The following is a 16,328-nucleotide window of genomic DNA, read 5'->3' as shown; positions in this document are numbered from 1 at the left end:
GTGAGTGTACAGAAGAGTATGTACAGGTGAGTGTACAGGTGAGGAGTGTACAGGTGAGTGTACAGGTGAGTGTACAGTTGAGGAGTGTACAGGTGAGGAGTGTACAGGTGAGTGAGTGTACAGGTGAGTGTACAGGTGAGGAGTGTACAGGTGAGGAGTGTACAGGTGAGTGTGCAGGTGAGTGTGCAGGTGAGTGTACAGAAGAGTGTGTACAGGTGAGTGTACAGGTGAGTGTGTAGGTGAGGAGTGTACAGGTGAGTGTACAGGTGAGTGTGTAGGTGAGTGTGTACAGGTGAGTGTACAGGTGAGTGTGTAGGTGAGTGTGTACAGGTGTGTACAGGTGAGTGTGTAGGTGAGTGTACAGGTGAGGAGTGTACAGGTGAGGAGTGTACAGGTGAGTGAGTGTACAGGTGAGTGAGTGTACAGGTGAGTGTACAGGTGAGTGAACAGGAGAGTGTACAGGTGAGGAGTGTACTGGTGAGGAATGTGCAGGTGAGTGTACAGGAGAGTGTACAGGTGAGGAGTGTACAGGTGAGTGAGTGTACAGGAGAGTGTACAGGTGAGGAGTGTGCAGGTGAGTGTACAGGTGAGTGTACAGAAGAGTGTGTACAGGTGAGTGTACAGGTGAGTGTGTAGGTGAGGAGTGTACAGGTGAGTGTACAGGTGAGTGTACAGGTGAGTGTGTAGGTGAGTGTGTACAGGTGTGTACAGGTGAGTGTACAGGTGAGTGAGTGTACAGGTGAGTGAGTGTACAGGAGAGTGTACAGGTGAGGAGTGTACAGGTGAGGAGTGTACAGGTGAGGAGTGTACAGGTGAGGAGTGTACAGGTGAGTGTACAGGTGAGTGTGCAGGTGAGTGTGCAGGTGAGTGTACAGAAGAGTGTGTACAGGTGAGTGTACAGGTGAGTGTGTAGGTGAGGAGTGTACAGGTGAGTGTACAGGTGAGTGTGTAGGTGAGTGTACAGGTGAGTGAGTGTACAGGTGAGTGTACAGGAGAGTGTACAGGTGAGGAGTGTACTGGTGAGGAGTGTACAGGTGAGTGAGTGTGCAGGTGAGTGTACAGGTGAGTGTGCAGGTGAGTGTACAGGTGAGTGTGTAGGTGAGGAGTGTACAGGTGAGTGTACAGGTGAGTGAGTGTGCAGGTGAGTGTACAGGTGAGTGTGTAGGTGAGTGACCTGTGTCTGATGATTTTCCTGATTTCTTCTGAACAGCTGCAGTTTCCAGAGCACCTGAACAAACGGACACACGCTGATGATGATGCTGATGATGCTGATGATGATGCTGCTGCTGATGATGCTGCTGCTGATGATGCTGATGATGATGATGCTGATGATGATGCTGATGATGATGATTAACACGTAGGCTTCCGTGACCAATACTATTCATAATAAAGGTTTTCTGGGTTAGATCGCGTTATTCATAAATGTGTAGCAAACCCTCCACCACCCGACACGGCCAATCAGTTAAAAAAAAAAGCGTCACGTTTACAAAGGACAAAATAGTTCACTACTTCAGCCCCATACCGGCGTGTTGAGTGAGTGAATAAACATCATTTACAGTTTGAGTTGTCTTCTTTGGTTCTTTCGGTAAAGTCACGTAGACTTGAAACACGGTAGAACTAACTCCTCTGCCGTGGCAGATCACTGTTATAATTCAGTGGGCTCACATGACATTGACTTCTCCAAGACGGAGGTTCTTTGCAAACCAACCGGCTACCGTGAGAGATTCGTTCATGAGGCCATTCACATATACAAGCACAGAGACAATTTCAACCGAGAAGATGGATTCTGGTTTAGTAACCACTGGAAAGATGTTTTAAACCATTTCTGTTCTTAATTAATTGTATTTTTACGATGACCTTCAGACCGCAGCTCTTTCGCCAGCATTGACTCTTAATACCTCTCACACCACGGTTAATGGAATGGTTTACAACATGGAGTATAACAGCGCCTCGCAGCTGTCTCTCTCCCCCTCCTCTGTTCCGACCATGGATGAACTCGTCCGTCTGAACGGGGCCCGTAGCTATCCGTGGTGCTAAAGTTGAGGGCGCTTTGTTCCTCTCACACAGCTTAAAGGCCGTGATCTGAACGTGGCTCTTTCACTCCAGCGCTGTCCTACCAGACAGTCTCGTCCCTTCACCTGATGAAGGCCGCTTGTGTTGTGGCCGAAACGTCGTGAGAATAGTATTGTGTTATTTTATTTTATCAATTTATTATTTTATTCTCATTCTACGTGGTGACTTTACCGAAAGAACCAAAGAAGATTAATCATTGCAGTCACGAAAGCTTTAAATCGAAGTTTGAGTTGTACTGTGACGTTTTGCTGGTAACTACATCCAGCATCATCGGGCAATTCGCCAGAATGGTGAAGCCCTCGCTTGCTCCCGGTCTTACATAGAGCAGCAGCAGAGTGATGTCGTCATTTAACTCATTCAGGTGCAGTGATTTGAGGCGGAGGCGGGGGTATTGTAATTATATAATCGATTGGCAATCAGTCATTGGTTATGTTTAGTAGTAATGAGTTGTAGATTAGTAATTAGTTGTAATGTCATATTCTTAGCTCTTTCGGTAAAGTCACGTTGAAGGGAAACTCAAAATTTAGTTGTAATGTGTGTTATTGTGAGTATATGCTACATTAGTAATCCGTTAATTAGTATGCTTTTCCCCTATAAGGAATTGTAGTATGTATTATTTAATAATACGCTTCCAAGCCGCACTAAGCCTGTAGCTGTCAGAGCGATTAAAGTTATTTCTATTCCTCTCAATTTCAATGGATTCTCTAATTAGTCGTTGCCAGTAATAATTAGTTTTACACAGCACTTCAACGTTATCAAAATCAATTGAGTGTCCTTGTTGACAAGCATGTTCTGCCACCGCCGACAGTTGTGTTTGAGATAATTTAATATTTCTCTGATGTTCTTTTAGTCTTACGCTGATGTTACGTCCCGTCTGCCCAATATAGCATCTGCCACACAAACAGTTAATCCGATATGCACCTTCTGTTGATCATTTCGGTAATTCGTCTTTAGTGCAAGATACTAGGTTTTGAATTTTGTGTACTGTACCAAATCTTACTGTAATGTTTTGCTTTTGCAAAACACGGGCTAATTTGTCAGTTACTCCTGAGATATATGGAATTTTAAATTGTTTTAACAATCTGGTCGCCTTCAGCAGTGTTGCTTTGCGATCGTGATTTGGCATTCAGTGCTCTGTTAATTTGAGTATGATTGTAGCCATTCTGTCGTAGTGCGTCTTTAACGTGTTTAATCTCTCTCACTAGACTCTCACCATCTGACACTGCTTTAGCCCGATGTATGAGCGTCTTGATAAGCGAGGATTTCTCAGCTGGATGATGATGAAATTATCAACAGAAGGTGCATATCGGATTAACTGTTTGTGTAGCAGCTGCTACATTGGGCAGACGGGACGTAACATCAGTGTAAGACTAAAATAACATCAGAGAAATATTAAACTATCTCAAACACAACTGTCGGCAGTGGCAGAACATGCTTGTCAACAAGGACACTCAATTGATTTTGATAACGTTGAAGTGTTGTGTAAAACCAATTATTACTGGCAAAGACTAATCAGAGAATCCATTGAAATTGAGAGGAATAGAAATAACAGATGCTATACAAATTGGGCCGTGTGTTTTGCAAAAGCACTGAATGCCAAATCACGATCGCAACAGGGAGAGCGATGAGCTTGGACCAGAGGAGGGAAGGAGAGGACTTAACATATCAACAGTAAATTAGCGTGCAATTGGGGGACTATCACGATGTTGGAGTGAGGGATCAGCATGTAACTGGGGGAATAGCACGATGTTGGAGTGAGGGATCAGCATGTAACTGGGGGACTAGAATGATGTTAGTGTGAGGGATCAGCATGTAACTGGGGGACTATCACGATGTTGGAGTGAGGGATCAGCGTGTAACTGGGGGATCATCATGTGACTGGGGGACTAGCATGATGTTAGTGTGAGGGATCAGCATGTAACTGGGGGACTATCATGATGTTGGAGTGAGGGATCAGCGTGTAACTCGGGGACTATCACGATGTTGGAGTGAGGGATCAGCATGTAACTCGGGGACTATCACGATGTTGGAGTGAGGGATCAGTGTGTAACTGGGGGACTAGCACGATGTTAGTGTGAGGGATCAGCGTGTAACTGGGGGACTATCGCGATGTTGGAGTGAGGGATCAGCGTGTAACTGGGGGACTATCGCGATGTTGGAGTGAGGAATCAGCATGTAACTGGGGGACTATCACGATGTTGGAGTGAGGGATCAGCGTGTAACTGGGGGACTATCACGGTGTTAGTGTGAGGGATCAGTGTGTAACTGGGGGATTATCACGATGTTGCTGTGAGGGATCAGCGTGTAACTGGGGGACTATCACGATGTTAGTGTGAGGGATCAGTGTGTAACTGGGGGATTATCACGATGTTGCTGTGAGGGATCAGCGTGTAACTGGGGGACTATCACGATGTTGGAGTGAGGGATCAGCATGTGACTGGGGGACTATCACGATGTTGGAGTGAGGGATCAGCGTGTAACTGGGGGGCTATCACGATGTTGGAGTGAGGGATCAGCGTGTAACTGGGGGACTATCACTATGTTGGAGTGAGGGATCAGCATGTGACTGGGGGACTATCACGATGTTGGAGTGAGGGATCAGCGTGTAACTGGGGGACTAGCACGATGTTGGAGCGAGGGATCAGCGTGTAACTGGGGGACTATCACGATGTTGGAGTGAGGGATCAGCGTGTAACTGGGGGACTATCGCGATGTTGGAGTGAGGGATCAGCGTGTAACTGGGGGACTATCTCGATGTTAGTGTGAGGGATCAGTGTGTAACTGGGGGACTATCACGATGTTGGAGTGAGGGATCAGCATGTAACTGGGGGACTATCACGATGTTGGAGTGAGGGATCAGCGTGTAACTGGGGGACTATCACGATGTTGGAGTGAGGGATCAGCGTGTAACTGGGGGACTATCACGATGTTGGAGTGAGGGATCAGCGTGTAACTGGGGGACTATAACGATGTTGGAGTGAGGGATCAGCGTGTAACTGGGGGACTATCACGATGTTAGTGTGAGGGATCAGTGTGTAACTGGGGGACTATCACGATGTTGGAGTGAGGGATCAGCGTGTAACTGGGGGACTATCACGATGTTGGAGTGAGGGATCAGCGTGTAACTGGGGGACTATCACGATGTTGGAGTGAGGGATCAGCGTGTAACTGGGGGACTAGCACGATGTTGGAGTGAGGGATCAGCGTGTAACTGGGGGACTATCATGATATTGGAGTGAGGGATCAGCGTGTAACTGGGGGACTATCACGATGTTGGAGTGAGGGATCAGCGTGTAACTGGGGGACTATCACGATGTTGGAGTGAGGGATCAGCGTGTAACTGGGGGACTATCACGATGTTAGTGTGAGGGATCAGCGTGTAACTGGGGGACTATCACGATGTTGGAGTGTGGGATCAGCGTGTAACTGGGGGACTATCACGATGTTGGTGTGAGGGATCAGCATGTAACTGGGGGACTATCACGATGTTGGAGTGAGGGATCAGCGTGTAACTGGGGGACTATCACGATGTTGGAGCGAGGGATCAGCACCACAGGGAGTGAGGAGCTTTGTCCTGACCAAGGCTCCTCACTCTCCGTTGTGCCCATGATGATGACGATGTCGATGTTTACCTGTCTTCAACCGCCCACTGCATCGCGAGCACAGAGACCCTCTGGGTGACGTCACCACCTCCTTCCCGCAGGCCTGTGAATCAGCAGCAGCAGAATCAACATCATCATCAGCATCAGCATCATCAACTTCAGCAGCATCAAGATCTCAGCAGCATCATCAACATCAGCGTCAACAGCAGCATCATCAACATCATCATCAACACCATCATCATCAGCATCATCATCAACACAATCATCATCATCAGCAGGAGCAGCAGCAGCAGCATCATTAACATCAACATCATCATCATAATCAGCATCATAATCACCATCAACATCATCAGCAGCATCATCAACACCATCATTAACATCATCATCATCAGCAGCAGCACCATCAACACCATCATCAGCAGCAGCAGCATCATCAACATCAGTATCAACAGCAGCATCATCAACATCAGCATCATCACCATCAACATCATCAGCAGCATCATCAGCATCATCATCACCATCAACATCATCATCAGCATCATCATCAGCATCATCATCAACATCATCAGCATCAGCATCATCATCATCAGCATCATCATCATAAACATCATCATCAGCATCATCAACATCATCATCAGCATCATCAACATCATCATTAGCAGCATCATCATCAACATCATCATCATCATTAGCATCATCATCAGCATCAACATAAGCATCATCAGCATCATCATCATCAGCATCATCATCAGCATCATCATCAGCATCATCAGTATCATCAACATCATTATCATCAATATCATCATCATCATCAACAGCATCATCATCAACATCATCAGCATCATCAACATCATCATCATCAGCATCATCATCATTATCACCAGCATCATCATCATCAACATCATCAGCATCATCAGCATGATCATCATCATCCGCATCATCATCATCACCAGCATCATCACCAGCATCATCATCAGCATCATCATCGTCGTCACCTGTCCAGCAGTGGAGTGGCGCCCTCCCCCACGTGTGTAGAGGTACCTGCACGCACACAGGCAAAGGTCCCCCGGGTAGGCCACACGGTGCTGTAGGGGCAAGTGCTGTTAGCAAGCAGCAGCGCCTATTTAGTCACCCACCCACCCACTCACCCACCCACCCACCCACTCACCCACTCACCCACCCACCCACTCACTCACTAACCCCCCCCCCCCACTCACCCACTCACTCACTCACCCACTCACTCACTCACCCACCCACCCACCCACTCACTCACCCACCCACCCACTCACCCACCCACCCACCCACTCACCCACTCACCCACCCACCCACCCACTCACTCACCCACCCACCCACTCACCCACCCACCCATCCACCCACCCACCCACTCACTCACCCACCCACCCACTCACTCACCCACCCACCCACCCACTCACCCACTCACCCACCCACCCACTCACTCACCCACCCACTCACTCACTCACCCACCCACCCACCCACTCACCCACCCACCCACCCACTCACCCACCCACCCACCCACTCACCCACTCACCCACCCACTCACTCACCCACCCACTCACTCACCCACCCACTCACTCACCCACCCACCCACTCACCCACCCACTCACCCCCCCACCCACCCACTCACCCCCCCACCCACCCACTCACCCCCCCACCCACCCACTCACCCCCCCCACCCACCCACTCACCCCCCCCACCCACCCACCCACTCACCCACCCACCCACCTCTGCAGATACGAGTCACAATCTCGTATCGGCTCCTCCACGTATCTCAGCGTCGCCTCGGGATCGGGGGTCCAGCGAAGTTGCCTCGGCAATGGCCCCCCCTCCACTCCCCTCGCTCCCGACGAGATCGGCATCGCCACGCCCCCAGACGGCCTGGGCGTGGCAGCCCCCGCACCACGTGACCCCTGACAAGGGGGGTAGCAACAACGGTACGGCAGCGGCGGCGGGAGAAGTTTGTTGTCACGTGGTGTGTGGGGGGGTGGAGCTCTCGCGACAGACGTCACCCGTAGTTGGGGGTGTGTCTTGATGCGTGGCCGCGCCCCCTAACGCAGCCGGCCTGGGCGTGGCAGCCCCCCGCACCACGTGACCCCTGACAAGGGTGGTAGCAACAACGACACGGCAGCGGCCGAAGGAGAAGTTTGTTGTTGTTGTTGTCACGTGGTGTGTGGGGGGGGGTGGAGCTCTCGCGACAGACGTCACCCGTAGTTGGGGGTGTGTCTTGTTGCGTGGCCCCGCCCCCTAACGCAGCCGGCCTGGGCGTGGCAGCCCCCGCACCACGTGACCCGTGACAAGGGGGGTAGCAACAATGGTACGGCAGCAGCGGCGGGAGAAGGTTGTTGTTGTTGTCACGTGGTGTGTGGGGGGGTGGAGCTCTCGCGACAGACGTTTACTACCATGATGAGCCTGTCTGTGTGTCCCGCGCGTGACGTCACCCCACGTAGAACAGCCCACCTCCCTAATTAATATTAATTAGCGGGGTGACGTCACCCCACGTAGAACAGGCCCCCCCCCCTAATTAATATTAATTACCGGGGTGACGTCACTCCACGTAGAACAGCCCCCCTCCCTAATTAATATTCATTAGCGGAGTGACGTCACCCCACGTAGAACAGCCCCCCTCCCTAATTAATATTCATTAGCGGGGTGACGTCACCCCACGTAGAAGAGCCCCCCCTTATTAATATTCATTAGCGGGGTGACGTCACCCCACGTAGAACAACCCCCCTCCCTAATTAATATTCATTAGCGGGGTGACGTCACCCCACGTAGAACAGCCGCCCCACCTAATTAATATTCATGAGTGGGGTGACGTCACCCAACGTAAAACAGCCCCCTAATTAATATTCATTAGCGGGGTGACGTCACGCCACGTAGAACAGCCCCCCCCCCCTCATTAATATTCATTAGCGGGGTGACGTCACCCCGCTATTGAATAATAATTAGGGGGGCTGTTCTACATGGAGTGACGTCACCCCACGTAGAACAGCCCCCCTAATTAATATTCATGAGCGGGGTGACGTCACTCACGACCCCCACGCCCAGCGGCAGAGCCCCCCCCACGTCACGTGGTCTCCGTGACGCTGCTGAGGAATCAGAGTAACAGGGACGTGGAAGATCAACTTGTGGGGTTCACGTTATTCGTTCTGTCGGGAAAGTCACCGCGTGGAACGGAAGTAAAATGATGAAAGTGAAACGCGGTAAAATGAAATGTTTTATTTTATTATTGAATGAAAGAAAAACATTATTAAATCAAATATTTTATTTATTATAAAATAAAATTATTAAATGAAATGTTTTATTTTATTATTGAATAAAATAAAAAACATTATTAAATCAAAATTTTTTTTTATTATAAAATAAAATTATTAAATGAAATGTTTTATTTTATTATTGAGTAAAATAAAAACATTATTAAATCAAATATTTTTTTAAAATTATAAAATAAAATTATTAAATGAAATGTTTTATTTTATTATTGAATAGAATAAAACATTATTAAATCAAATATTTTTTTAAAATTATAAAATAAAATTATTAAATGAAATGTTTTCTTTTATTATTGAATTAAATAAAAACATTATTAAATCAAATGTTTTCTTTTATTAAAAAATAAAATAATTAAATTAAATGTTTTATTTTATTATTGAATTAAATAAAAACATTAATAAATCAAATATTTTTTTCAAATTATAAAATAAAATTATTAAATGAAATATTTTATTTTATTATTGAATAAAATAAAAACATTATTAAATCAAATATTTTATTTTATTATAAAATAAAATTATTAAATGAAATGTTTTATTTTATTAGTGAATAAAATAAAAACATTAAATCAAATATTATTTTTAATTATAAAATAAAATTATTAAGTGAAATGTTTTATTTTATTATTGAATTAAATAAAAACATTATTAAATCAAATATTTTTTTATTATAAAATAAAATTATTAAATGAAATGTTTTATTTTATTATTGAATAAAATAAAAACATTATTAAATCAAATATTTTATTTAAATAAAATAAAACATTTAAATGAAATGTTTTATTTTATTATTGAATAAAATAAAAACATTATTAAATCAAATATTTTATTTTATTATAAAATAAAATTCTTAAATGAAATGTTTTATTTTATTATTGAATTAAATAAAAACATTATTAAATCAAATATTTTATTTTATTATAAAATAAAATTCTTAAATGAAATGTTTTATTTTATTATTGAATTAAATAAAAACATTATTAAATCAAATATTTTATTTTATTATAAAATAAAATTATTAAATGAAATGTTTTATTTTATTATTGAATAAAATAAAAACATTACTAAATCCAATTTTTTTATTATAAAATAAAATTATTAAATGAAATGTTTTATTTTATTATTGAATAAAATAAAAACATTATTAAATCAAATATTTTATTTTATTATAAAATAAAATTATTAAATGAAATGTTTTATTTTATTATTGAATTAAATGAAATTAAATTACTAAATAAAATAATATAATTCATCACGTATTATTTTTTATTGTTTTCTTTTTTATTGTTTTATAAAATATTTTATTTTATTATGAAATAAGATAATATTATTAAATAAAAAATGCATCACGTATTATTTTTTTATTGCTTTATTTTTTATTTTAAAAATAATTAAATAAAACTTTCTATTTTTCGCGCATTTTTTCAATAAAATAAAATATTTTTATCACGCATTTTTTTTTTTACAATGATTTCATTCTATCGCCATTCTACGTGGTGGTGACTTTACCGAAAGCACCGATAAGACGAATCCCTGCAAGTCACGTAGAAACCTTTTTATAAATCGAAATTTCATCTTTCGGGGGGTTCGTGAGAGAGGAGGCCTTCCCCACTTTCTCCCGCCAACAAAGCGGCCGTGTCACGGCGTTTAAACGCAAAACTGAGACCCCCCCTTGGCGCGGAATCACGAAAAACTCAACCCCCTTTGTTCACACGAATTCCCGACTGGGAAGCTTTCCCCCGACTTGCTGGAGTTCGCCTGAATGACGACCGTTTGTGTTATGGTCGAAACGTCGTGAGAATTGTATTATCGTTTTATATACACACACGTATGTATTTTTATTATTTTGTTGTTTCCCTTCAAAGTGACTTTACCGAAAGAGCTAAGAATATGATTAAATCAAATATATATATTTTAAATTATAAAATAAAATTATTAAATAAAATATTTTATTATTGAATTAAATAAAATTATTAAATAAAACAAAACAATCCATCACGTATTTTTGAATTATTTTCTTTTTTATTATTATTTTATAAAAATTTTTTTTTTATTATGGAATAAAATAAAATTGTTAAATAAAATATTTCATCACGTATTCTTTTTTTATTACTTTCTTTTTTATTATTTTATAAAATATTTTACCTCAATCTAAAACGAAAAAATAATTAAATAAAATGGCATATTTTAGCACGTATTATTTTTTATTATAAAACATTTCATTTTATTACTTTCTTTTATAATAAAATAAAATATTTTTAACCACGCATTATTTAAAAAAAAAATTATTTCATTCTATCGCCATTCTACGTGGTGGTGACTTTACCGAAAGCACCAATAAGACGAATCCCTGCAAGTCACGTAGAAACCTTTTTATAAATCGAAATTTCATCTTCGGGGGGTTCATGAGAGAGGAGGCCTTCCCCACTTTCTCCCGCCAACAAAGCGGCCGTGTCACGGCGTTTAAACGCAAAACTGAGACCCCCCCTTGGCGCGGAATCACGAAAAACTCAACCCCCTTGTTCACGCGAATTCCCGACTGGGAAGCTTTCCCCGACTTGCTGGAGTTCGCCTGAATGACGACCGTTTGTGTTATGGTCGAAACGTCGTGAGAATTGTATTATCGTTTTATACACATACACACACGTATGTATTTTTATTATTTCGTTGTTTCCCTTCAACGTGACTTTACCGACAGAGCTAAGAATACGAATGTGCTGGAGTTCGTCATCCGTGCGTCCTTAAGAGTGAATCCGCGTCGGCAGATTGGTACGACAACAACAACAAAAATTAAAACGGGGCGCTGTCCTTGAAAGCCGATTGGTCCGCTCCATCCAGAGACGGCTTTTCATTTTTGAGCCTCGTCTCAAAGACGGCGTCGGGGACCACCGGGATCACGTCCGGTGGGGCAGAGCCGAGATTCATTTTAGTTTTTGGTTTAGTTTGGGGGAGGGGGGAGCCGACTTCGATATTCTGAGACGTCCCAGGGGTTCGCCCGTTACAGCGGGCGCTGCAAAACGCCACAAAAACCAACTTCGTTGGATTTGAACGCGGAGTTTGACCGGTGGGTCGGAGCCGCTGATGGGGCCCGCGAGTTCGATGTGTCAGGCGTGATGTGTCAGGCGTGATGTGTCAGGCGTGATGTGTCAGGCGTGATGTGTCAGGCGTGATGTGTCAGGCGTGATGTGTCAGGCGTGATGTGTCAGGCCGTGATGTGTCAGGCCGTGATGTGTCAGGCGTGATGTGTCAGGCGTGATGTGTCAGGCGTGATGTGTCAGGCGCGATGTGTCAGGCGTGATGTGTCAGGCGTGATGTGTCAGGCGCGAGGTGTCAGGCGTGATGTGTCAGGCGTGATGTGTCAGGCGTGATGTGTCAGGCGCGATGTGTCAGGCGTGATGTGTCAGGCGTGATGTGTCAGGCGTGATGTGTCAGGCGTGATGTGTCAGGCGCGATGTGTCAGGCGCGATGTGTCAGGCGTGATGTGTCAGGCGTGATGTGTCAGGCGTGATGTGTCAGGCGTGATGTGTCAGGCGTGATGTGTGAGGCGTGATGTGTGAGGCGTGATGTGTCAGGCGCGAGGTGTCAGGCGCGATGTGTCAGGCCGTGATGTGTCAGGCGTGATGTGTCAGGCGTGATGTGTCAGGCGTGATGTGTGAGGCGTGATGTGTCAGGCGTGATGTGTCAGGCGCGAGGTGTCAGGCGCGATGTGTCAGGCCGTGATGTGTCAGGCGTGATGTGTCAGGCGTGATGTGTCAGCCACGATGTGTCAGGCACGAGGTGTCAGCCACGAGGTGTCACCCACGAGGTGTCAGGCGTGATGTGTCAGGCGTGATGTGTCAGGCGTGATGTGTCAGGCGTGATGTGTCAGGCCGTGATGTGTCAGGCGTGATGTGTCAGGCACGATGTGTCAGGCGTGATGTGTCAGGCGTGATGTGTCAGCCACGAGGTGTCAGGCGTGATGTGTCAGGCGTGATGTGTCAGGCGTGATGTGTCAGGCGTGATGTGTCAGGCGTGATGTGTCAGCCACGAGGTGTCAGCCACGAGGCGTCAGCCACGAGGCGTCAGCAGCCGGATATCCGGTTATCCCGATGACCGATTTTCGCCCAAATTTCAGGGGGGGGGGGGGGCTCGGCCCCCCTCCCCAGCCCCCCCCCCCCACCAGCCCCCCCGCCTAGCTGGCGACCTTTGTGAGTGGAATCTTCTGCCTCACCGTGGCTCTCGCGAGTTGCGATTAGCCTCCCACCTGACGCTCCGCCTGTCTCTGCGTTGAACCAAGGAAGATGAATCCTTGCTCTGCTTTACGTGAGCGAGTGTCAGACTAAGCACAACGCCCGTCCCCCTCCTCCCCCTTTACTTACTCTGAGATTCTCTCGGTAAAAGTTGTGTGGTGTAGTACGTAGTGTAGCGTGTAGTGTAGCGTGTAGTGTATAGTGTGTAGTGTAGCGTGTAGTGTATAGTGTGTAGTGTAGTGTATAGTGTAGTGTGTAGTGTAGTGTGTATTGTGTAGAGTAGTGTATAGTGTAGTGTGTAGTGTAGTGTGTAGTGTAGTGTGTAGAGTAGTGTATAGTGTGTAGTGTAGTGTGTAGTGTAGTGTGTAGTGTATAGTGTGTAGTGTAGCGTGTAGTGTGTAGCGTGTAGTGTAGTGTGTAGTGTATAGTGTGTAGTGTAGTGTATAGTGTAGTGTGTAGTGTAGTGTGTAGTAGTTTAGGGTAGTGTGTATTGTGTAGTGTAGTGTGTAGTGTGTAGAGTAGTGTAGTGTGTAGTGTAGTGTATAGTAGTGTAGTGTGTAGTGTAGCGTGTAGTGTAGTGTGTAGTGTAGCGTGTAGTGTAGTGTGTAGTGTAGTTTATAGTGTAGTGTGTAGTAGTTTAGTGTAGTGTGTATTGAGTAGTGTAGTGTGTAGTGTAGCGTGTAGTGTGTAGAGTAGTGTAGTGTGTAGTGTAGTGTGTAGTACGTAGTGTAGCATGTAGTGTAGCATGTAGTGTAGTACGTAGTGTAGCGTGTAGTGTAGCGTGTAGTGTAGTGTATAGTGTAGTGTGTAGTGTAGTGTGTAGTGTAGTGTGTAGTGTATAGTGTGTAGTGTAGCGTGTAGTGTAGTACGTAGTGTAGCGTGTAGTGTAGTGTGTAGTGTAGTTTATAGTGCAGTGTGTAGTAGTGTAGTGTAGCGTGTAGTGTAGCGTGTAGTGTAGTGTGTATTGTGTAGAGTAGTGTGTAGTGTAGTGTGTAGTGTAGTGTGTAGTGTAGTGTGTAGTGTAGCGTGTAGTGTAGTGCGTAGTGTAGTTTATAGTGTAGTGTGTAGTAGTTTAGTGTATAGTGTAGTGTATAGTGTAGTGTATAGTAGTGTAGTGTATAGTGTAGTGTGTAGTGTATAGTGTAGTGTAGTGTGTAGTGTAGTGTGTAGTGTAGTGTGTAGTGTGTAGAGTAGTGTATAGTAGTGTAGAGTAGTGTATAGTGTAGTGTATAGTGTATTGTATATTGTAGTGTATAGTGTAGTGTTTAGAGTAGTGTATAGTGTAGTGTATGGTAGTGTATAGTGTAGTGTATAGTGTAGTGTGTAGTGTAGTGTATAGTGTAGTGTATATTAGTGTATAGTGTAGTGTATAGTGTAGTGTTGAGTAGTGTAGTGTATAGTGTAGTGTATAGTGTAGTGTGTAGTGTAATGTATAGTGTAGTGTATATTAGTGTATAGTGTAGTGTATAGTGTAGTGTGTAGAGTAAGTGTGTAGTTTAGTATATAGTGTAGTGTATAGTATAGTAGTGTATAGTGTAGTGTATAGTAGTGTATAGTGTAGTGTATAGTGTAGTGTATAGTGTAGTGTTGAGTAGTGTAGTGTCTAGTGTAGTGTATAGTGTAGTATATAGTGTAGGGTATAGTGTAGTGTGTAGAGTAGTGTATAGTGTAGTATATAGTATAGTGTATAGTAGTGTATACTGTAGTGTATAGAAGTGTATAGTGTAGTGTACAGTAGTGTATAGTGTAATGTATGGAATTGTACTGTAAAGTAGTGTAGTATATAGTAGTGTATAGTAGTGTAGTGTATACAGTGAGGGAAAAAAGTATTTGATCCCCTGCTGATTTTGTACGTTTGCCCACTGACAAAGAAATTATCAGTCTATAATTTTAATGGTAGGTTTTTTTAACATTGAGAGACAGAATAACAACAAAATAATCCAGAAAACGCATGTCAAAAATGTTATAAATTGATTGGCATTTTAATGAGGGAAATAAGTATTTGACCTCCACTCAATCAGAAAGATTTCTGGCTCCCAGGTGTCTTTTATACAAGTACCGAGCTGAGATTAGGAGCACACTCTTAAAGGGAGTGCTCCTAATCTCAGCTTGTTACCTGTATAAAAGACACCTGTCCACAGAAGCAATCAATCAATCAGATTCCAAACTCTCCACCATGGCCAAGACCAAAGAGCTCTCCAAGGATGTCAGGGACAAGATTGTAGACCTACACAAGGCTGGAATGGGCTACAAGACCATTGCCAAGCAGCTTGGTGAGAAGGTGACTAAAGTTAGTGAGTGAGTGGGTGAGTGAGTGGGTGAGTGAGTGAGTGGGTGAGTGAGTGGGTGAGTGAGTGAGTGGGTAAGTGGGTGAGTGAGTGAGTGGGTGAGTGAGTGAGTAGGTGGGTGAGTGAGTGGGTGAGTAAGTGGGTGAGTGAGTGGGTGAGTGAGTGAGTGAGTAGGTGGGTGAGTGAGTGGGTGAGTAAATGGGTGAGTGAGTGAGTGAGTGGGTGAGTGAGTGGGTGAGTGAGTGAGTGGGTGAGTGAGTGAGTGAGTGGGTGAGTGAGTGAGTGGGTGAGTAAGTGGGTGAGTGAGTGGCTGAGTGAGTGAGTGAGTGGGTGAGTGAGTGTGTGAGTGAGTGAGTGAGTGGGTGAGTGAGTGAGTGAGTGGGTGAGTGAGTGAGTGAGTGGGTGAGTGAGTGAGTGAGTGGGTGAGTGAGTGGGTGAGTAAGTGGGTGAGTGAGTGGCTGAGTGAGTGAGTGGGTGAGTGAGTGAGTGTGTGGGTGAGTGAGTGGGTGAGTGAGTGAGTGGGTCAGTGAGTGAGTGAGTGGGTGAGTGGGTAGGTGAGTAAGTAGCGGTGACGTCACAACGGCGCTTGTACCAGGCTAGGTGCACGTTAAAGCCACACACACAAACAAAGACCCACACGCTGTACACACACAAAGACACACCCACACGCACACACTATGCACAAAGACAAAGCTCCCCCAGGTAGCCTCTAGCATGGCTGTTGGGGTAAGTGCTGAGACACAGACAAAGCCCCCCAGGTAGCCTCTAGCAGGGCTGTAGGGTAAGTGCTAAGTACACAAACAAAGATCCCCACACGTACCCACACATAACACACTCAACCACATA

At 44.6% G+C, this 16,328-nt stretch overlaps 1 long non-coding RNA gene across 1 annotated transcript; it reads left to right on the top strand.

The window, feature by feature from the left end:
* Nucleotides 1-492: 492 nt before the first annotated feature.
* Nucleotides 493-915, top strand: LOC142907842 (uncharacterized). Its single transcript, XR_012931287.1, has 3 exons — nucleotides 493-531; nucleotides 637-663; nucleotides 783-915. It is a non-coding gene; the product is annotated as an uncharacterized LOC142907842 (long non-coding RNA).
* Nucleotides 916-16,328: the final 15,413 nt, after the last annotated feature.

Source organism: Petromyzon marinus, chromosome 83 (assembly GCF_048934315.1).
Source record: "Petromyzon marinus isolate PM22_M1 ecotype Great Lakes invasive population chromosome 83, UKy_Petmar_22M1.pri1.0, whole genome shotgun sequence".
Taxonomy (NCBI): domain Eukaryota; kingdom Metazoa; phylum Chordata; class Hyperoartia; order Petromyzontiformes; family Petromyzontidae; genus Petromyzon; species Petromyzon marinus.
The sequence above is the reverse complement of the archived record's forward strand: the minus strand, read 5'-3'. Positions and strand labels throughout refer to the sequence as shown.